The sequence below is a fragment of the Bufo gargarizans genome, chromosome 1, assembly GCF_014858855.1.
Source record: "Bufo gargarizans isolate SCDJY-AF-19 chromosome 1, ASM1485885v1, whole genome shotgun sequence".
NCBI lineage: Eukaryota > Metazoa > Chordata > Amphibia > Anura > Bufonidae > Bufo > Bufo gargarizans.
The window spans coordinates 550,863,848-550,887,978 of record NC_058080.1 but is presented as its reverse complement, the minus strand read 5'-3'; positions in this window follow the sequence as shown (position 1 = coordinate 550,887,978).

Genomic DNA, 24,131 nt, shown 5'->3' with positions numbered 1-24,131 from the left:
TGAAATCTATCCCTAAAAGGGTATATAATATTCAAGGTGCACATTGGGTCATTCAGAATAACTTCACACACACCCGCTACTGTGTATTTTCAAGTCTAATTCTGTCACTAAACCCATACCTGTCACCCAGCGCCTAAATACTAGGCCTCAAATTTATATCCTGCTAAATCTCTCGTTACCGCTGTCCTGTTGTAGCTGGGAAAGTTATTTAGTGTCCGTCAAAGCACATTTTTTCTTCTGGGTTGAAATACAATTCCCAATTTAGCAATTTCATAATTTAGTGGTTTCTGCTATATCAGAGCTATTTGAAATCTATCCCTAAAAGGGTAGATCATATTGAAGGTGCACATAGGGTCATTCAGAATAACTTCACACACACCCGCTACTGTGTATTTCCAAGTCTAATTCTGTCACTAAACCCATACCTGTCACCCAGCGCCTAAATACTAGGCCTCAAATTTATATCCTGCTAAATCTCTCGTTACCGCTGTACTGTTGTTGCTTGGAAAGATATTTAGTGTCCGTCAAAGCACATTTTTTGTTCTGGGTTGAAGTACAATTCCCAATTTAGCAATTTCATAATTTAGTGGTTTCTGCTATATCAGAGCTATTTGAAATCTATCCCTAAAAGGGTATATAATATTCAAGGTGCACATTGGGTCATTCAGAATAACTTCACACACACCCGCTACTGTGTATTTTCAAGTCTAATTCTGTCACTAAACCCATACCTGTCACCCAGCGCCTAAATACTAGGCCTCAAATTTATATCCTGCTAAATCTCTCGTTACCGCTGTACTGTTGTTGCTGGGCAAGATATTTAGTGTCCGTCAAAGCACATTTTTTGTTCTGGGTTGAAATACAATTCCCAATTTAGCAATTTCATAATTTAGTGGTTTCTGCTATATCAGAGCTATTTGAAATCTATCCCTAAAAGGGTATATAATATTCAAGGTGCACATTGGGTCATTCAGAATAACTTCACACACACCCGCTACTGTGTATTTCCAAGTCTAATTCTGTCACTAAACCCATACCTGTCACCCAGCGCCTAAATACTAGGCCTCAAATTTATATCCTGCTAAATCTCTCGTTACCGCTGTACTGTTGTTGCTGGGCAAGATATTTAGTGTCCGTCAAAGCACATTTTTTGTTCTGGGTTGAAATACAATTCCCAATTTAGCAATTTCATAATTTAGTGGTTCCTGCTATATCAGAGCTATTTGAAATCTATCCCAAAAAGGGTATATAATATTCAAGGTGCACATAGGGTCATTCAGAATAACTTCACACACACGCTTCTGTGCATTTCCAAGTCTAATTCTGTCACTAAATCCATACCGGTCACCCAGCGCCTAAATACTAGGCCTCAAATTTATATCCCGCTGAATTTGAATACAATACATTGGGCCAAATAATATATTTGTTGTTGTGGTGAACCATAACAATGAGAAAAACATCTAGTAAGGGACGCGGACGTGGACATGGTCGTGGTGGTGTTAGTGGACCCTCTGGTGCTGGGAGAGGACGTGGCCGTTCTGCCACATCCACACGTCCTAGTGTACCAACTACCTCAGGTCCCAGTAGCCGCCAGAATTTACAGCGATATATGGTGGGGCCCAATGCCGTTCTAAGGATGGTAAGGCCTGAGCAGGTACAGGCATTAGTCAATTGGGTGGCCGACAGTGGATCCAGCACGTTCACATTATCTCCCACCCAGTCTTCTGCAGAAAGCGCACAGATGGCGCCTGAAAACCAACCCCATCAGTCTGTCACATCACCCCCATGCATACCAGGGAAACTGTCTCAGCCTCAAGTTATGCAGCAGTCTCTTATGCTGTTTGAAGACTCCGCTGGCAGGGTTTCCCAAGGGCATCCACCTAGCCCTTCCCCAGCGGTGAAAGACATAGAATGCACTGACGCACAACCACTTATGTTTCCTGATGATGAGGACATGGGAATACCACCTCAGCATGTCTCTGATGATGACGAAACACAGGTGCCAACTGCTGCGTCTTTCTGCAGTGTGCAGACTGAACAGGAGGTCAGGGATCAAGACTGGGTGGAAGACGATGCAGGGGACGATGAGGTCCTAGACCCCACATGGAATGAAGGTCGTGCCACTGACTTTCACAGTTCGGAGGAAGAGGCAGTGGTGAGACCGAGCCAACAGCGTAGCAAAAGAGGGAGCAGTGGGCAAAAGCAGAACACCCGCCGCCAAGAGACTCCGCCTGCTACTGACCGCCGCCATCTGGGACCGAGCACCCCAAAGGCAGCTTCAAGGAGTTCCCTGGCATGGCACTTCTTCAAACAATGTGCTGACGACAAGACCCGAGTGGTTTGCACGCTGTGCCATCAGAGCCTGAAGCGAGGCATTAACGTTCTGAACCTGAGCACAACCTGCATGACCAGGCACCTGCATGCAAAGCATGAACTGCAGTGGAGTAAACACCTTAAAACCAAGGAAGTCACTCAGGCTCCCCCTGCTACCTCTTCTGCTGCTGCCGCCTCGGCCTATTCTGCTGCTGCCGCCTCGGCCTCTTCCTCCGCCTCTGGAGGAACGTTGGCACCTGCCGCCCAGCAAACAGGGGATGTACCACCAACACCACCACCACCACCTCCGTCACCAAGCGTCTCAACCATGTCACACGCCAGCGTTCAGCTCTCCATCTCACAAACATTTGATAGAAAGCGTAAATTCCCACCTAGCCACCCTCGATCCCTGGCCCTGAATGCCAGCATTTCTAAACTACTGGCCTATGAAATGCTGTCATTTAGGCTGGTGGACACAGACAGCTTCAAACAGCTCATGTCGCTTGCTGTCCCACAGTATGTTGTTCCCAGCCGGCACTACTTCTCCAAGAGAGCCGTGCCTTCCCTGCACAACCAAGTATCCGATAAAATCAAGTGTGCACTGCGCAACGCCATCTGTAGCAAGGTCCACCTAACCACAGATACGTGGACCAGTAAGCACGGCCAGGGACGCTATATCTCCCTAACTGCACACTGGGTAAATGTAGTGGCAGCTGGGCCCCAGGCGGAGAGCTGTTTGGCGCACGTCCTTCCACCGCCAAGGATCGCAGGGCAACATTCTTTGCCTCCTGTTGCCACCTCCTCCTTCTCGGCTTCCTCCTCCTCTTCTTCCACCTGCTCATCCAGTCAGCCACACACCTTCACCACCAACTTCAGCACAGCCCGGGGTAAACGTCAGCAGGCCATTCTGAAACTCATATGTTTGGGGGACAGGCCCCACACCGCACAGGAGTTGTGGCGGGGTATTGAACAACAGACCGACGAGTGGTTGCTGCCGGTGAGCCTCAAGCCCGGCCTGGTGGTGTGTGATAATGGGCGAAATCTCGTTGCAGCTCTGGGACTAGCCAATTTGACGCACATCCCTTGCTTGGCGCATGTGCTGAATTTGGTGGTGCAGAAGTTCATTCACAACTACCCCGACATGTCAGAGCTGCTGCATAAAGTGCGGGCCGTCTGTTCGCGCTTCCGGCGTTCACATCCTGCCGCTGCTCGCCTGTCTGCGCTACAGCGTAACTTCGGCCTTCCCGCTCACCGCCTCATATGCGACGTGCCCACCAGGTGGAACTCCACCTTGCACATGCTGGACAGACTGTGCGAGCAGCAGCAGGCCATAGTGGAGTTTCAGCTGCAGCACGCACGGGTCAGTCGCACTACAGAACAGCACCACTTCACCACCAATGACTGGGCCTTCATGCGAGACCTGTGTGCCCTGTTGCGCTGTTTCGAGTACTCCACCAACATGGCCAGTGGCGATGACACCGTTATCAGCGTTACAATACCACTTCTATGTCTCCTTGAGAAAACACTTAGGGCGATGATGGAAGAGGAGGTGGCCCAGGAGGAGGAGGAGGAGGAGGAAGAGGGGTCATTTTTAGCACTTTCAGGCCAGTCTCTTCGAAGTGACTCAGAGGGAGGTTTTTGGCAACAGCAGAGGCCAGGTACAAATGTGGCCAGCCAGGGCCCACTACTGGAGGACGAGGAGGACGAGGATGAGGAGGAGGTGGAGGAGGATGAGGATGAAGCATGGTCACAGCGGGGTGGCACCCAACGCAGCTCGGGTCCATCACTGGTGCGTGGCTGGGGGGAAAGGCAGGACGATGACGATACGCCTCCCACAGAGGACAGCTTGTCCTTACCCCTGGGCAGCCTGGCACACATGAGCGACTACATGCTGCAGTGCCTGCGCAACGACAGCAGAGTTGCCCACATTTTAACCTGTGCGGACTACTGGGTTGCCACCCTGCTGGATCCACGCTACAAAGACAATGTGCCCACCTTACTTCCTGCACTGGAGCGTGATAGGAAGATGCGCGAGTACAAGCGCACGTTGGTAGACGCGCTACTGAGAGCATTCCCAAATGTCACAGGGGAACAAGTGGAAGCCCAAGGCCAAGGCAGAGGAGGAGCAAGAGGTCGCCAAGGCAGCTGTGTCACGGCCAGCTCCTCTGAGGGCAGGGTTAGCATGGCAGAGATGTGGAAAACTTTTGTCAACACGCCACAGCTAACTGCACCACCACCTGATACGCAACGTGTTAGCAGGAGGCAACATTTCACTAACATGGTGGAACAGTACGTGTGCACACCCCTCCACGTACTGACTGATGGTTCGGCCCCATTCAACTTCTGGGTCTCTAAATTGTCCACGTGGCCAGAGCTAGCCTTTTATGCCTTGGAGGTGCTGGCCTGCCCGGCAGCCAGCGTTTTGTCTGAACGTGTATTCAGCACGGCAGGGGGCGTCATTACAGACAAACGCAGCCGCCTGTCTACAGCCAATGTGGACAAGCTGACGTTCATAAAAATGAACCAGGCATGGATCCCACAGGACCTGTCCGTCCCTTGTCCAGATTAGACATTAACTACCTCCCCATAACCATATATTATTGGACTCCAGGGCACTTCCTCATTCAATCCTATTTTTATTTTCATTTTACCATTATATTGCAAGGCTACCCAAAGTTGAATGAACCTCTCCTCTGCCTGTGTGCTAGGCCTAAATATATGCCAATGGATTGTTGCAGTGGTGGCTGACGTGAAGCCTCATTCTCTGCTATGACATGCAGACTGATTCTCTGGTGACATGAAGCCAGATTGTCTGTTACGGGACCTCTCTCCTCTGCCTGGGTGCTGGGCCTGAATTTATGACAATGGACTGTTGCAGTGGTGGCTGACGTGAAGCCTGATTCTCTGCTATGACATGCAGACTGATTCTCTGCTGACATGAAGCCAGATCCTCTGTTGCGGGACCTCTCTCCTCTGCCTGGGTGCTGGGCCTAAATTTATGAAAATGGACTGTTGCAGTGGTGGGTGACGTGAAGCCTCATTCTCTGCTATGACATGCAGACTGATTCTCTGCTGACATGAAGCCAGATTGTCTGTTACGGGACCTCTCTCCTCTGCCTGGGTGCTGGGCCTAAATATCTGACAATGGACTGTTGCATTGGTGGCTGACGTGAAGCCTGATTCTCTGCTATGATATGAAGACTGATTCTCTGCTGACATGAAGCCAGATTGTCTGTTACGGGACCTCTCTCCTCTGCCTGTGTGCTAGGCCTAAATATATGCCAATGGATTGTTGCAGTGGTGGCTGACGTGAAGCCTGATTCTCTGCTATGACATGCAGACTAATTCTCTGCTGACATGAAGCCAGATTGTCTGTTACGGGACCTCTCTCCTCTGCCTGGGTGCTGGGCCTAAATTTATGAAAATGGACTGTTGCAGTGGTGGGTGACGTGAAGCCTCATTCTCTGCTATGACATGCAGACTGATTCTCTGCTGACATGAAGCCAGATTGTCTGTTACGGGACCTCTCTCCTCTGCCTGGGTGCTGGGCCTGAATTTATGACAATGGACTGTTGCAGTGGTGGCTGACGTGAAGCCTGATTCTCTGCTATGACATGCAGACTAATTCTCTGCTGACATGAAGCCAGATTGTCTGTTACGGGACCTCTCTCCTCTGCCTGGGTGCTGGGCCTAAATTTATGAAAATGGACTCTTACAGTGGTGGGTGACGTGAAGCCTGATTCTCTGCTATGACATGAAGACTGATTCTCTGCTGACATGAAGCCAGATCCTCTGTTACGGGACCTCTCTCCTCTGCCTGGGTGCTGGGCCTAAATATCTGACAATGGACTGTTGCATTGGTGGCTGACGTGAAGCCTGATTCTCTGCTATGATATGAAGACTGATTCTCTGCTGACATGAAGCCAGATTGTCTGTTACGGGACCTCTCTCCTCTGCCTGTGTGCTAGGCCTAAATATATGCCAATGGATTGTTGCAGTGGTGGCTGACGTGAAGCCTGATTCTCTGCTATGACATGCAGACTGATTCTCTGGTGACATGAAGCCAGATCCTCTGTTACGGGACCTCTCTCCTCTGCCTGGGTGCTGGGCCTAAATTTATGAAAATGGACTGTTGCAGTGGTGGGTGACGTGAAGCCTGATTCTCTGCTATGACATGCAGACTGATTCTCTGGTGACATGAAGCCAGATCCTCTGTTACGGGACCTCTCTCCTCTGCCTGGGTGCTGGGCCTAAATTTATGAAAATGGACTGTTGCAGTGGTGGGTGACGTGAAGCCTCATTCTCTGCTATGACATGCAGACTGATTCTCTGCTGACATGAAGCCAGATCGTCTGTTACGGGACCTCTCTCCTCTGCCTGGGTGCTGGGCCTAAATTTATGAAAATGGACTCTTACAGTGGTGGGTGACGTGAAGCCTGATTCTCTGCTATGACATGAAGACTGATTCTCTGCTGACATGAAGCCAGATCCTCTGTTACGGGACCTCTCTCCTCTGCCTGGGTGCTGGGCCTAAATATCTGACAATGGACTGTTGCATTGGTGGCTGACGTGAAGCCTGATTCTCTGCTATGATATGAAGACTGATTCTCTGCTGACATGAAGCCAGATTGTCTGTTACGGGACCTCTCTCCTCTGCCTGTGTGCTAGGCCTAAATATATGCCAATGGATTGTTGCAGTGGTGGCTGACGTGAAGCCTGATTCTCTGCTATGACATGCAGACTGATTCTCTGGTGACATGAAGCCAGATCCTCTGTTACGGGACCTCTCTCCTCTGCCTGGGTGCTGGGCCTAAATTTATGAAAATGGACTGTTGCAGTGGTGGGTGACGTGAAGCCTGATTCTCTGCTATGACATGCAGACTGATTCTCTGGTGACATGAAGCCAGATCCTCTGTTACGGGACCTCTCTCCTCTGCCTGGGTGCTGGGCCTAAATTTATGAAAATGGACTGTTGCAGTGGTGGGTGACGTGAAGCCTCATTCTCTGCTATGACATGCAGACTGATTCTCTGCTGACATGAAGCCAGATTGTCTGTTACGGGACCTCTCTCCTCTGCCTGGGTGCTGGGCCTGAATTTATGACAATGGACTGTTGCAGTGGTGGCTGACGTGAAGCCTGATTCTCTGCTATGATATGAAGACTGATTCTCTGCTGACATGAAGCCAGATTGTCTGTTACGGGACCTCTCTCCTCTGCCTGGGTGCCGGGGCCTAAATATCTGAGAATGGACTGTTCCAGTGGTGGGTAACGGGAAGCCAGATTCTCTGCTATGATATGAAGACTGATTCTCTGCTGACATGAAGCCAGATTGTCTGTTACGGGACCTCTCTCCTCTGCCTGGGTGCTGGGCCTAAATTTATGAAAATGGACTCTTACAGTGGTGGGTGACGTGAAGCCTGATTCTCTGCTATGACATGAAGACTGATTCTCTGCTGACATGAAGCCAGATTGTCTGTTACGGGACCTCTCTCCTCTGCCTGGGTGCCGGGGCCTAAATATCTGAGAATGGACTGTTCCAGTGGTGGGTGACGGGAAGCCAGATTCTCTGCTATGGAACCTCTCTCCAATTGATTTTGGTTAATTTTTATTTATTTAATTTTTATTTTAATTAATTTCCCTATCCACATTTGTTTGCAGGGGATTTACCTACATGTTGCTGCCTTTTGCAGCCCTCTAGCCCTTTCCTGGGCTGTTTTACAGCCGTTTTAGTGCCGAAAAGTTCGGGTCCCCATTGACTTCAATGGGGTTCGGGTTCGGGACGAAGTTCGGATCGGGTTCGGATCCCGAACCCGAACATTTCCGGGATGTTCGGCCGAACTTCTCGAACCCGAACATCCAGGTGTTCGCTCAACTCTAATCATAACTGATCACATTTTTAATATTAACATCTAATTATAGTGCATTAATATATATTCTTCAATTGTACCGTTATTTCTATAAATTGCCAATATCAAATATTGTCAATATTCATTTAGTATGTTACTATACAGTGTAGGACCCACCCCATTATGACCGCATAGGACATTTTTTAACATATATACACATTAGCTATTATTCAACATGAAAGTATACATGGGTAATACCAAATAGTATACTCAAGTAGGTGGATATCATAATCACCCATATATCTATCCGTAATGCTGTCATTAGGGTGAATCACACACCACATCACATACATATACCATATATCCCATATATCCCCAACAATTCATATTTAATCTCCCATTACAAAATAAAGTGCCGCGTGCATATAATTAATAGGAGTTGCGGTTATTCGTCCTCATACTTCTACACATAATAATATGTGAGAGATGATTTATGCCAATCTAATTATATGATTGGATAACACAAATCTGTACATGTACAGTTATATTAATCCATCATACACTTAAGTTCTCGTATATGTCGTACATCCGCAAGGCTATATCTATATTCCTCTTTTTTGTTCTATCTACAATAATGTAAAGTGCATAAAAGTGCATATTTATTATCACATAGATTAAGTGGATAAGTCTATTATCCAATTTCATATCCAAAAATATCAAATTACTAGTGAATGTTAAAGTGTCATGTGCTACATAGTTACATCTTCTTTTCTATATAATAAATAATTCCATATTATCCTATCCATATTTAATATTAAAATAATTCATTTTATTAGTGCAAATCATATTAAGCATTTATAAATCTATATAAGTGTTGACATACAGTACACAAATCTAAATCATCTGGTATATAGCCCTAAACTATTGCATATATGTACGTACTAGATTGGCATTCTATATATATGTCTCTAACATGTTTCTCATTTGATACGTATTTACTACATGACCCATTTTTGGCTTCTATGTGTACCTTATATATACCATATATATCTCCTTCACACAGTTACATGATTGTAAAGTATCTTATTTTTCTTATTCTTCTCTTTTAATATTTTCTTCTGTTCGTTTTATCCTTAGGTTTTCACAGTCAATCGCAGATACTTGGAGTCAGCCCTCATCCATTCCAAAATAACCATGTAAGTTCTACATAAATCAACAAAAGACAGTGTTAAAAAATATTATACATATACCTTTATATTAAAAAGCTGTCTACAGCCTCCTACAACTAAAAGAAGGAACTGAATCCCAGGGTTTCATTAAGTCCCTTGGGTGCCATTGTACCCAATCTAAAGATCCACTTACTCTCAACTTGGGCCAGTTTTTTACTCAGATCTCCCCCTCGTATTCCCATGTGGATCTGGTCTATACCTGTGAATTTCAAGAGTTTTTCATTGCTTTGATGGTATAGTTTAAAATGCCTTGGTATTGTTTTAAGGTTATTAACATCTTCTTTCTCTTTGCTTTTCTCTATATCACGTATGTGTTCCCTGATCCGTATCCTCAGCTCTCTGGTTGTGAGGCCTATGTAAATTTTATTGCAGGGACACCTAGCATGATATATTACTCCTCTTGAGGAGCAGGAGATGTATTCTCTGATCTTATACCGTTTATCATGGTTTAGACCTGTAAATTCCGTGGTCTTTATCAAATTTTTACATGCCTTGCATGTCCCACATGGGTAGGATCCTTTTAATTTGTTAGCACCATCATTATCTGTTTCGCTTATGTAGTGGCTATGTACCAATAAGTCTTTGAAATTCTTTGCCCTTTTTGCTGTTATTAGGGGTTCTTCCGAAATGCATTTCTTTAAAACCATATCTGTCTGTAATATATTCCAGTGTTTTTTTAAGATGTCTTTTATTTGCCACCACTGGCTGTTATATTCAGTTAAGAATCTGGTTTTATATGACATGTTTTCTTCTCTTATTGTATTGGGGCACAGTAATTGTTCTCGGGTCTTTTTCTTTATTTTACCTGCTCCTTTCTTAATTTGTCTGTTGCTATAACCCCTGGCTTGGAATCTCTCTATCATTTCCTTACTCCGTTCTTTATACCTACCTTCATTTAACCACCTCCGGACCGCCTAACGCAGATGTGCGGTCCGGAGGTGGCAGCCCTGCGCACAGTCACGCATATATGCGTCATCTCGCGAGACGCGAGATTTCCTGTGAACGCGCGCACACAGGCGCGCGCGCTCACAGGAACGGAAGGTAAGCGAGTGGATCTCCAGCCTGCCAGCGGCGATCGCTCGCTGGCAGGCTGGAGATCCGAATTTTTTAACCCCTAACAGGTATATTAGACGCTGTTTTCATAACAGCGTCTAATATACCTCCTACCTGGTCCTCTGGTGGTCCCTTTTGTTAGGATCGACCACCAGAGGACTCAGGTAGGTCAGTACAGTCGCACCAAACACCACACTACACTACACCCCTCCCCCCCCCGTCACTTATTAACCCCTTATAAACCCCTGATCACCCATGATCACCCCATATAAACTCCCTGATCACCCCCCTGTCATTGATCACCGCCCTGTCATTGATCACCCCCCTGTCAGGCTCCGTTCAGACGTCCGTATGATTTTTACGGATCCACGGATACATGGATCGGATCCACAAAACGCATACGGACGTCTAAATGGAGCCTTACAGGGGGGTGATCAATGACAGGCGGGTGATCACCCATATACACTCCCTGATCACCCCCTGTCATTGATCACCCCCCTGTAAGGCTCCATTCAGACGTCCGCATGATTTTTACGGATCCATGGATACATGGATCGGATCCGCAAAACACATGCGGACGTCTGAATGGAGCCTTACAGGGGGGTGATCAATGACAGGCGGGTGATCACCCATATACACTCCCTGATCACCCCCTGTCATTGATCACCCCCCTGTCATTGATCACCCCCCTGTAAGGCTCCATTCAGACGTCCGCATGATTTTTACGGATCCATGGATACATGGATCGGATCCGCAAAACACATGCGGACGTCTGAATGGAGCCTTACAGGGGGTGATCAATGACAGGCGGGTGATCACCCATATACACTCCCTGATCACCCCCCTGTCATTGATCACCCCCCTGTAAGGCTCCATTCAGACGTCCGCATGTGTTTTGTGGATCCGATCCATGTATCCATGGATTCGTAAAAAATCATGCGGATGTCTGAATGGAGCCTTACAGGGGGGGTGATCAGTGACAGGGGGGTGATCACCCTGATCACCCTGATCACCCCCTGTCATTGATAACCCCCCTGTAAGGCTCCATTCAGACGTCCGCATGTGTTTTGTGGATCCGATCCATGTATCCATGGATCCGTAAAAAATCATGCGGATGTCTGAATGGAGCCTTACAGGGGGGGTGATCAGTGACAGGGGGGTGATCACCCTGATCACCCCCTGTCATTGATAACCCCCCTGTAAGGCTCCATTCAGACGTCCGCATGTGTTTTGTGGATCCGATCCATGTATCCATGGATCCGTAAAAAATCATGCAGATGTCTGAATGGAGCCTTACAGGGGGGGTGATCAGTGACAGGGGGGTGATCACCCTGATCACCCTGATCACCCCCTGTCATTGATAACCCCCCTGTAAGGCTCCATTCAGACGTCCGCATGTGTTTTGTGGATCCGATCCATGTATCCATGGATCCGTAAAAAATCATGCGGATGTCTGAATGGAGCCTTACAGGGGGGGTGATCAGTGACAGGGGGGTGATCACCCTGATCACCCCCTGTCATTGATAACCCCCCTGTAAGGCTCCATTCAGACGTCCGCATGTGTTTTGCGGATCCGATCCATGGATCCGTAAAAATTATACGGACGTCTGAATGGAGCCTTACCAGGGGGGTGATCAATGACAGGGGGGTGATCCGGGAGTCTATATGGGTGATTACCCCCCTGTCATTGATCACCCCCTGTCATTGATCACCCCCCTGTCATTGATCCCCCCCCCCCCCCTGTAAGGCTCCATTCAGACATTTTTGTGGCACAAGTTAGCGGAAATTTTTTGTTTGTTTTTGTTTTTGTTTTTTCTTACTAAGTCTCATATTCTACTAACTTGTGTCAAAAAATAAAATCTCACATGAACTCACCGTACCCCTCACGGAATCCAAATGCGTAAACATTTTTAGACATTTATATTCCAGACTTCTTCTCACGCTTTAGGGCCCCTAAAAAGCCAGGGCAGTATAAATACCCCACATGTGACCCCATTTCGGAAAGAAGACACCCCAAGGTATTCGCTGAGGGGCATATTGAGTCCATGAAAGATTGAAATTTTTGTCCTAAGTTAGCGGAAAGTGAGACTTTGTGAGAAAAAAAACAAAAAAATCAATTTCCGCTAACTTATGCAAAAAATAAAACATTTCTAGGAACTCGCCAGGCCCCTCATTGAATACCTTGGGGTGTCTTCTTTCCAAAGTGGGGTCACATGTGGGGTATTTATACTGCCCTGGCTTTTTAGGGGCCCGAAAGTGTGAGAAGAAGTCTGGGATCCAAATGTCTAAAAATGCCCTCCTAAAAGGAATTTGGGCCCCTTTACGCATCTAGGCTGCAAAAAAGTGTCACACATCTGGTATCGCCGTACTCAGGAGAAGTTGGGGAATGTGTTTTGGGGTGTCATTTTACATATACCCATGCTGGGTGAGAAAAATATCTTGGTCAAATGCCAACTTTGTATAAAAAAATAGGAAAAGTTGTCTTTTGCCAAGATATTTCTCTCACCCAGCATGGTTATATGTAAAATGGCACCCCAAAACACATTCCCCAACTTCTCCTGAGTACGGCAATACCAGATGTGTGACACTTTTTTGCAGCCAAGGTGGGCAAAGGGGCACATATTCCAAAGTGCACCTTTCGGATTTCACAGGCCATTTTTTACAGATTTTGATTGCAAGGTACTTCTTACACATTTGGGCCCCTAAATTGCCAGGGCAGTATAACTATGCCACAAGTGACCCCATTTTGGAAAGAAGACACCCCAAGGTATTCCGTGAGGGGCACGGCGAGTTCCTAGAATTTTTTATTTTTTGTCACAAGTTAGCGGAAAATGATGATTTTTCTTTTTCTTTCTTTTTTCCTTACAAAGTCTCATATTCCACTAACTTGCGACAAAAAATAAAAGATTCTAGGAACTCGCCATGCCCCTCACGGAATACCTTGGGGTGTCTTCTTTCCAAAATGTCAGCAGCAATAAAATACCACCAAATGAAAGCTCCATTAGTGAGAAGAAAAGGAGGTAAAATTCATTTGGGTGGTAAGTTGCATGACCGAGCGATAAACGGTGAAAGGAGTGTAGTGCCGAAGTGTAAAAAGTGCTCTGGTCATGAAGGGGGTTTCACCTAGCGGGGCTGAAGTGGTTAAGCAGATTCTTTTTATTCTTGCGAATTGTCCAGTGGGTATTCCATTTATGGTAGCCTTAAGATGGGATGATTCAGCATGCAACAGCGCATTGACCGCAGTTTCTTTCCTGTGCACATCAGTTTCTAATGTGCCATTATCTTTAATTTGTATCTTTAAGTCCAGAAAGGTGACCTCTTTCCCCATCTGGAAAGTTAAAAATATATTGCGATCATTGTTGTTGAGGTTATTAATAAACTTTTTAAGATCTTCTTGTGTGCCTTCCCAGAAAGAAAAAAAGATGTCGTCGATAAAGCGCATCCAATTGTGCACTTTATCGATGTCAGGTATCATTTCATTCATGAATAGTTCTCTTTCCCAGGCTCCTAGGAAGAGATTGGCGTAGGGTGGGGCACATGTGGCACCCATCGCTACGCCTTGAATCTGTAGAAAGAATTCATCGTTAAAGAGGAAGAAATTATGATCCAAGATTAATTTTAGCAAGGTAAGAATTAACTCATTAAACTCTCCTTCCATGTTGTTACCTTTGAGGTATTCAGCCACTGCTTGTAGCCCGTCTTCATGCTTGATATTTGAATACAGTGCTTCCACATCCGCTGTGACAAGAATCATGTCATCTTCCACCTGCATGTTGTTTAATCTGTTTAATGCTGCCGTTGTATCCTGTATATAGGATGGTAAGGTGTTAACAAGCATTTTCAAATGGTGATCTACAAATTGGCCAATTTTCTCACTTAATCCGCCATTGCCTGATATAATGGGTCGTCCAGGAGGATCTATCACATTTTTATGCACTTTAGGTGTCATATAGAATGTGGGTATTCTGGGTGAAGGACTTACCAATAAGGGTTTTATTTTGGATGAGATGACTAGATCTTCCTCAGCTTTATTAAGTATATCATTTAATTTTTTATGAAAAATGGGGAGGGGATTAGAATCTAGTTTGCGATAGCATTTTTTATCCCTAAGTATTTTATAAGCTTGTTTAAGATACATCTCTTCAGGCCAGATGACAATATTGCCTCCTTTATCAGCTTGTTTAAATAATATCCCCTTCAGATCTTTTAATGTCTCTAAAGCTTTCTTTTCCTTCAAACTGAGATTTTCATCTCTTTTTTTCCTTTGGCTATTTAATAGGGTTAAATCCTCACTCACAAGTTTTACAAAAATATCAATCGCTGGGCACAATTGCAGCGGGGGAAAGTTAGTAGATTTCTTATTTAGTATTTTAGGAATTACACTTACCTTGCTGGGTTCCTCATTTTCCTCCATCAAGTCTTCTAAAATTCTTATTGCTTTTAACTCCTCCTCTGAATCCAGACCTTCATGGTTATTTTTCTTGTTATATAATTTTTGGAATAATAATTTTCTTGCAAAAAGATGTAGATCTTTGGTTACTGAAAACAGATTAAAGTTTTCTGCTGGTGAGAAACCCAACCCTTTACCTTAGTAAATTTATCTGATCTTCCGTCAAATTAATCGACAAAAGATTTATTACCTGAGGGGTGTCGTCTTTCCCCTTCTTGCTTCTATTTTATCGTCCATTTTCCGTTTGCCTCCTTGATTCGCCAGCCAGTTTTTCTGTGCTCTGGTAGATCTTTGTCCATATTTCTGGCTTTTTTCCCTATTTAATTCTGATGTATCTGAATTAGTCGAGGCAAAGGAGGATGTTCTTATTCTAGAGGTATCGCTATGGTTTCTTTGCCATTTATATACTTTTTTATTATTATAATCTCCTATATCTCTTTGAAATTTCTTTGTTTTTTGATCTATAATTTCTTTTTCCCATGTTGCAAATGCTTTTCCAATTTCTTCCTCAAAATTTACTTTGCGGGCACCCTCTAGATTTTCATCTATTTGTATTTGCAGCATTTCTAGCTCTTTCTCAATCTTCTGCACTTTTCTATTATTCGCCTCCATGATTAGGTCTATCATTTCCATTGAGCATCTATTTATTGCACTTTCCCATTTCTCGATCAATTCTTCATCTTCTAAACCGAAGCCTGGGAACTTTTGAATTCTTAGACCTCTTGGTATGATGTTTTTATCTTTATATTTTTCCAATGTGGTACGGTTCCACCAAGTCTTAATTTTGGTGTGGCATAGATTTTTATATGTTTTCATCTGTTCCTTTACTTGCATTGTAGCCTCATTAAAAACTCTGTTGGTCTCTACTTTAAAAATATCATTGACTTGAGTGAGCCAGACAGTTTCTCTGGCTCCCAAATTCATGGCTGTAGTCAATCACTAATCTGTGAAATAGGCACAGAATAATTATAATGTTCAACTGGATTGACACAGCCTTGTATAGAAACAAGGGTGTACCTCCTAAATATATTATTCAACAAAAGAGAACTGGTACCATAAAATACCCAATAAAATAAATCTTTATTTAACATAAAAAATATAAATTATATGGACAGAAATACATATACATAGAGACCACACAGGGTGTTTGCACAGGGCAGTCCACAATGAATGTTATATTCTCAATTGAAAGATCTTATTGTGTTTTACATTTACCGTGTGAGACACTGCACATAATACATCATTAAATCTGCATGCAATATATAAGCTTTTTTCCAATCTTCAATGCAGTTGCCTCTCACCTTAAATGTAAATAGCAGCTTAAAACAGGGTATCAGTATATCTATATTAGGAGGACGGTGCCATATATAGTCCACAACATGTTGCATACAATCTATTGATCTGTGCACCAAAAACTACTTTAAAATCCTCTCTTACCCCAATATCCAGCGACTCAAATGCGGACTGTCACTGCCAAACAATCCTCGACGCACGTTTCGCTTATTGCTTCTTCAGGAGGATATAGTTTCTAACTGGCTACGGAGGTCTATTTATTCAAGTAATGGCCAATGACTGACTGTGCTGAAATCATGTGATGTTATTTCCTATCAGCTGTGATTGGTATCCTTAGCGGCGCATCGCATGATCGTCAGACACGGATGTTTAAGAGACTTCCGCCCTTCCGTCTGCGTGATCCATGCGAGGGCAGAATGCGTCTGACGTCACATGGAGCCAGCCTGACGGGACGGCGAAAGTCTTCCTGCCCGCGCTCCGCGATGCGCTCAGGATTCCCTATTCTATTCATTCATTTAGAGGTGAACATAGAACTTTATTCCTGTTCATGATATATTACTTAATATGGTATATGTACACATATAGGTCAAAGTCCTCTCCTACGATCTTACTATTGTTAAGTAGGCATACCAGACCTCACATTAGTACGCTGGACATTGGGGCATCAAGAAGTTAATATTGCTTCAATTCTGTCTTATATATTTTGCACATTGTTATATCATAACTGATCACATTTTTAATATTAACATCTAATTATAGTGCATTAATATATATTCTTCAATTGTACCGTTATTTCTATAAATTGCCAATATCTTATATTGTCAATATTCATTTAGTATGTTACTATACGGTGTAGGACCCACCCCATTATGACCGCATAGGACATTTTTTCACGTATATACACATTAGCTATTATTCAACATGAAAGTATACATGGGTAATACCAAATAGTATACTCAAGTAGGTGGATATCATAATCACCCATATATCTATACAGAATTATATTGCTGTGTGCACATATTTACCCTTCTGGCAGGGGCTGGTGACAACCTTCTCCTCCTCTTCTTCCTTATCAGGAACTGGGGGAGGGAATACGGCTGCTGAGAGGGACCAGCCTCTTCAGCCTACACTTCCACCATTTTGCCCACATCAGGTGGCAGTGTATAGTAATGGACAAACATCACCCAGGACGATTCGCGAACGCGATCAAATGTTTGCAAACCGCAAGTTCGCAGCAGGCCCAATTCACTTTAATGGCAGGCGAACCTAAAAAACCTTCAGGTCATTATTGCAGCCACCAAATACTTACAAGAAGTGCACAAATCATCCCACAACAAATAACAAAAAATATGTATTTTAATTAGGGGGCATTTTTATGGATCTTAAAGGGAAACTGTCAAAAATGTGGCCTGCTGGAGCCTAGAAATTTTTTATTTTAGGCCCCACGAGAGTACAGGCGCCAAACATTAGGCATTCACCGGACAGAAAAGATCAAGTGATTATGTGGCTGGAGGTATATTAGACGGTCATTGGATAACAATTTTACTTCAGGCCAGTGGAGTACAGGCCCCAAAAGTTAATCACTTGTTCTTTTCTGTACAGTGAATGAATATGTGGCTGGAGATATATTAGATGGTCATTGGACATCAATTTTACTGTAGGCCAGTACAAATAAATGTCACATACATATGTGTAAAAGAACTAAAAATATAAAATTTGATTAAAAACATGGCTAACGAAATCCTCCCTCTTGAATAAACCCCAATAATAATAGGTGAAATTCAATAACACGTGGTCGTCACAGGTGTTTAATTCCTCTGAGGCCCAAACAATTAGGCATTCACCGTACAGAAAAGATCAAGTGATTATGTGGCTGGAGGTATATTAGACGGTCAATGGATATCAATTTTACTGCAGGCCAGTGGAATACAGGCCCCAAAAATTATTTATTTACCAAACAGAAAAGAACAATTGATAATGTGGCTGGAGGTACATTAGGTGGTCACCGTATAACAATTTTACTGTTGGCCAGTTAGATTACAGGACCCAAACATTATGTATTCACCGTACATAAAAGATCAACTGATTATGTGACTGGAGGTATATTAGACGGTCAATGGATATCAATTTTACTGCAGGCCAGTGGACAACAGGCCCCAAAAATAATTCATTCACAGTACAGACAAGAAAAATTGATAATGTGGCTGGAAGTACATTAGGCGGTCACCGTATAACAATTTTACTGTTGGCCAGTTAGATTACAGGTCCCAAAAATGATTCATTCACCGGACAGAAAACATCAAGTGATTATGTGTATAGAGGTATATTAGATGGTCATTGTATATCAATTGTACTGCAGGCCCCCCTCTTGAAAATACCCCTAATGATAATAGTTGAAATTCAATAACACGCGGTCGTCACAGGCATGGAAATGCTGCATTCTAACAGTCCTCTGCGATGTTGGTAACATGTCTGCCATTTAGTGTTTGTACCGGGGGTCTAAGTATGTTGCCACCCAGTACTGGTCCTTGCCCTTCATGCTTTTATATGGGGGTCCCTCTTCAAACACTGGAGCATGAAGGCCCCCATTTGCAATAAATTGAAAGCGGTGGAGCGCCCTGGCTTCTGCTCATTGCCCAGGAGAATGTCATCCTCGGTCATCTCCCCCCATCCACAGACAACACCAGGGATCCCAGAAAAGTTTAAAGCCTGCTCTTCTTGCTCCTCCCCCTTCTTCCCCCAGGCACAATCCTCCTCTGACTCCTCTTCAGATGGAGTAGCCCCCCTGGGAATTCATTCAGCATTGCAACTTTCTCATCTTCCTGCTCCTGCTCCTTGATAGTGATGAGCGGGAGGTGCCATATTCGATTTGCGATATTTCGCGAATATTCGATTGAATATTCGTGATATATTAGTCGAAATCGAATATTCGTAATTTTTCCAATTATCGTGAATAATATGCGATTTAATTAATTGCGTATTGGGATTTTTCTTTTAATAGTATAAGGCAACGTCCCCATGACTAATTGACTATGGCTAGGCTAATATGTGTATTTTACGAAATTTCGTAATATTGCTCTAACTTCGTCTTTTAGAATATTACGAATATTCTAAAAGATGAAGTTAGAGCAATATTAAGAATATACGTAAAAAGTTGAAATCGCTATTCGATTAATTCAAGTTATAATAATCGAATTGCGATTTCAACTTAGCACTGCTATATTCCATATTAGGCTAGAATTAACGAATAAGGAATATAGCAGTACTAAGTTGAAATCGCCATGCGATTACTTCGAGTTATATTACTCGCATGGCGATTTCAACTTGATGCTGCTGCTGGGTCTCAACTAAACCAGGTCCAAGTTGAAATCGCAATTCGATTAATTCAAGTTATAATAATCGAATTGCGATTTCAACTTGGACCTGGTTTACTATGGTTGGCTTCAATGGCTTGGTAGAATTAGCGAATATGACGAATGTATTCGTCATATTCCACAAAACAAAGATAACGAATGTATTCGTCATATTCCACAAAACGAAGATAACGAAGTATTCTCCATCTTCGTTTTAGCTACCTATTCATCAACTTCGCTAATTCTAGCAATCATATAGGAAAGTTTACTATAGAGACAGCTAAGCTTAATTCGCTATGCGATTATATTACTTTGCTTTTTGTATTATAAATAGAATAATTATAATAATTATCAGGTATTATAATTATTCCATTTAAAAAATAAAATTAAAAAAAAGTAATATAATCGCATAGCGAATTAAACTTAGCTGTCTCTATAGTAAACTTTCCTATATGATTGCTAGAATTCGCGAAGTTGATGAATAGGTAGCTAAAACGAAGATGGAGAATATCTTCGTTTTGTGGAATAGACGAATACATTCGTTATCTTCGTTTTGTGGAATATGACGAATACATTCGTCATATTCTCAAATTCTACCAAGCCATTGAAGCCAACCATAGTAAACCAGGTCCAAGTTGAAATCGCAATGCGATTAATATAACTCGAAATAATCGCATGGCGATTTCAACTTAGCACTGCTATATTCCATATTAGGCTAGAATTAACGAATATGGAATATAGCAGTGCTTAAGTTGAAATCGCAATTCGAATATTATAACTTGAATTAATCGAATTGCGATTTTCAAGGTAATTCTCAAATCCGACAGTACATTCTAGTATATGGAGACGTTCCCATGGTGATGGGGACGCTTCATGAGCACGGAAGTCGGCAGAAGCGGCAACGGGCACTGACTGGAGCAAAAAAAAAAAAAAAGAATATTCGATTTCGCGAATATATAGCACTATATTCTAAATATTCGTGAAATCTCGAAATCGCGATATTCAAGAAAAAAAAATTCAATTCGAATATTCGCGCTCAACACTACTCCTTGATGGCTTGATCAATGACACAACGCAATGCACGCTCCAGAAAGAAGGCGTAAGGTACGATGTCACTGATGGCGCCCTGGCTGCAACTGACCAATTTGGTGATCTCATCAAATGGCCACAGAAGTCTGCATGCGTCGTGCATGAGCAGCCACTGGTGCGGTGAAAAAAAAAACTCCCAGAACCTGTCCTACCGCAGAGTTCGTACAGGTAGTTGTGAACTGCACATTTCTGCTGGAGCAGCCTATCAAGCATATACAAGGTGGAGTTCCAGCGCATCGAGCAGTCACAAATCAAACGTCTGACGGGCAGGTGGTGTCGCCGCTGAATGTCAGCAAGGCAGGTCATGGTCGTGTAAGATTTTCTAAAATGGGCAGAATTTTTCCTGGCCTGCCGCAAGACGTACTGGACCCCGGGGTATTTGGCAATGAATCGATGCACGACTAAGTTCAGGACGTGTGCCATGCACAGCACGTGTGTCATTTTGCCCTGTTTTAGCACGCTCAGCAGATTGGCACCGTTGTTGCACATCACTTTACCAACTGTTAAATTGAGTGAGGTTAGCCACTGATCGGACTGTGACCGCATAGCTGAAAGCAGTGCAGGACCGGTGTGGCTCTTGGCTTCCAGGCACAACAGCCGCAGCACAGCATGGCAACATCTCACCTTGCACATCAAATAGGTTCTGGGATGCTGGGGGGGGGGTGCAGCTGAAGAGGCAGTAGCAGTGGAAAAGGAGGAGTCAGCTGAGGAGGAGACGGAGGATGGAGTAGGAGGAGAATAGGAGGCGGGCCTGCATGCAATCCGTGGCGGTAACACCGAATCCACATGGTGCCACGGGTTGTATGCTTGACAGCTGTCAGAAGTTTCATCCAGTGGGCAGTAAAATTTATGTACCTTCCCTGCCCGTGTTTGCTAGACCATGTGTCTGTGGTCAGCTGTATCTTGGCTTTGTGGGTTCTGACGGTGTTGCTCCCACTGGGCTCCGTGATGGGAGGCCAGGTGCCTTCTTAAGGCGGTCATCCCTAGGTGAGTGTTGGGCTTACTGCAACTTATGCATTGACAGCATAGGCTGCAGTTGGCAACACTATTGTCAGCAGCTGACACGTTAAAAAAAGCCCACACTGCTGAGCCATGTGCCGGTGCCAAATGTGACCGTGCTTGGTGGATGGCTCGCTCCAGATACATTTGCAGTCTGCTTTTTGCCTCCTGTGCACTGTGAGTCCTGCCTGCTTCTCCTCCCTATCGGCTTCTCCGTCTCTCCCTCTGAACTCCCCTCCTCTTCCTCTCTTGTGGGCACCCACGTGACGTCCATGGACACGTCATCATCGTCACCTTCACCACCACTGACATTAGAGATCTCAGAGTAGGCAGCAAGAATGGGGACCACCCTCCTTTGGCCGATCTGGGTACTGTCGTCAGACCGCTGAGTGGCGGCCTTTGCTACCTCTTCTTCCTCATCCGATGCCAAGAATGGCTGCGCATCAGTAAGGTCTGGGAATGGATGGGAAAATAATTCCTCTGACTCGAGTGGAGGGGCTATGGTGGTGGTGTCTTTGAGGGTGCACACAGCAGAAAGTGAGGAGGGTGCTGATACAGAGGATGAGGAGGGTGCAGAAGCAGAAGGCTGAGTGAGCCACTCAACTAACTCTGGTGCATCCTTTAACGTAATCGCACGCACCTTATCCAACTTCCCACTTAGTCTCCGGCCTGGTGCACCTGCCCGACCCCTACCTCCCCTGCGGAATGGTCTTCCTCTTCCTCTGCCTGTCATTTTCAAAATGACCCTAGAAGAGCAGTATTTGCTGGAAGCAGATATATAACCCCTTAATCAGTTTATTTTGGGACAACAGGTATATCACACCAGTTGCAATTAGTTATTCCAATTGCATTTGTCCCTCTGTACAGCTGTGGTATCTCAGCGAACGGTACACAAATGCTGCACAATACAAATGCACTATATAGAAATTCTATTATAGGTATATCACACCCCTGCCTCAATCATTTTTTTTTTTTTGGGGGGGGGGGGGGGCAACTGCTATTTCCCACCAGTTGCAATTAGTTCTTCCAATAGCGTTTGTCCCTCTGCATAGCTGCGGTATCTCATCAGAACCACACACAAATACTGCACAATACAAATTTACTATATAGAAAGTATATTATAAGCATATCACACAACTGCCTCAGTCAGTGTTTTTAGGGGGCAACTGGTATATCACCCATTTGCAATTAATTGTTCCAATAGCATTTGTCCCTCTGTATAGCTGTGGTATCTCAGCAGAACCACACACAAATGCTGCCTAATACAAATGCACTATATACAGTAGAAAGTATATTATAGGTATATAACACCTCTGCTTCAATCTGCTTTTTGGGAGGCAACTGGTATATCACACCAGTTGCAATCAATTGTTCCAATATCGTTTGTCCCTCTGTATAGCTGCAGTATCTCAGCAGAACCGCGCACAAATGCTGCACAATACAAATGCACTATATAGAAAGTATATTATAGGTATATTACACCCCTGCCTCAATCAGTTTTTTTGGGGGGCAACTTCTATATAACACCAGTTGCCATTTAGTTGTTCCAATAGCATTTGTCCCTCTGTATAGCTGCGGTATCTCAGCAGAACCACACACAAATGCTGCATAATACAAATGCACTATATACAGTAGAAAATATATTATAGGTATATTAAACCCTTGCCTCAATCAGTTTATTTATTTTTTATTTTTTTTGGGGGGTGGGGGGCAAATGCTGCACAATACAAATGCACTATATAGAAATTAGAAAGAGAGAATCCAGCTTCTTGTGGAGTAAAAAATTGTTCTTTATTGGCTCATCGTATAAAATTCACCAAAATCACAAGAAAAAGGTGTACAGTAACATGTTTCAGGCTACAGAATCCAACCCTTCATCAAGACATAACACACATATTAAAACCATTCCTTTTTATGTAGCACAAGGTTACAGATTCCATCAAACTTACTTATATTAGCGATTCAGCTAAAATAGATTTTCTTGATTTACATTTGGAATCGGACCTCTCTGAGGGATTGGTCACTACCTGTACCTTTAGAAAAAAGACATCTGGGAACACCATTCTTCTTGCCTCCTCCTGCCACCCACCGCATGTCATAAATAACATACCAAAGGGGGAAATGATTAGAGCTAGATGGAATTGCTCTAGAGAGGGGTTGTTCTTAAAATAAACTGAGATTATTACACAGAGACTCCTGAGCAGAGGCTATACACTCCAGAACATTAATAAAGGCCTTAAGTTTGCCAGATTGAAAGATAGGGAATCTCTGATCTTTCCCTAGACCTTGAAAAAATCCTATAGATGTGAAAATGGTCAAAAGTGAAGACCTTGCTGAGGAGGACAAAAAAACTACTTTTTTTATGTGCTACATATAGAGGAATGGTTTTAATATGTGTGTTATGTCTTGATGAAGGGCTGGATTCTGTAGCCCGAAACATGTTACTGTACACTTTTTTCTTGTGATTTTGGTGGATTTTATACGATGAGCCAATAAAGAACATTTT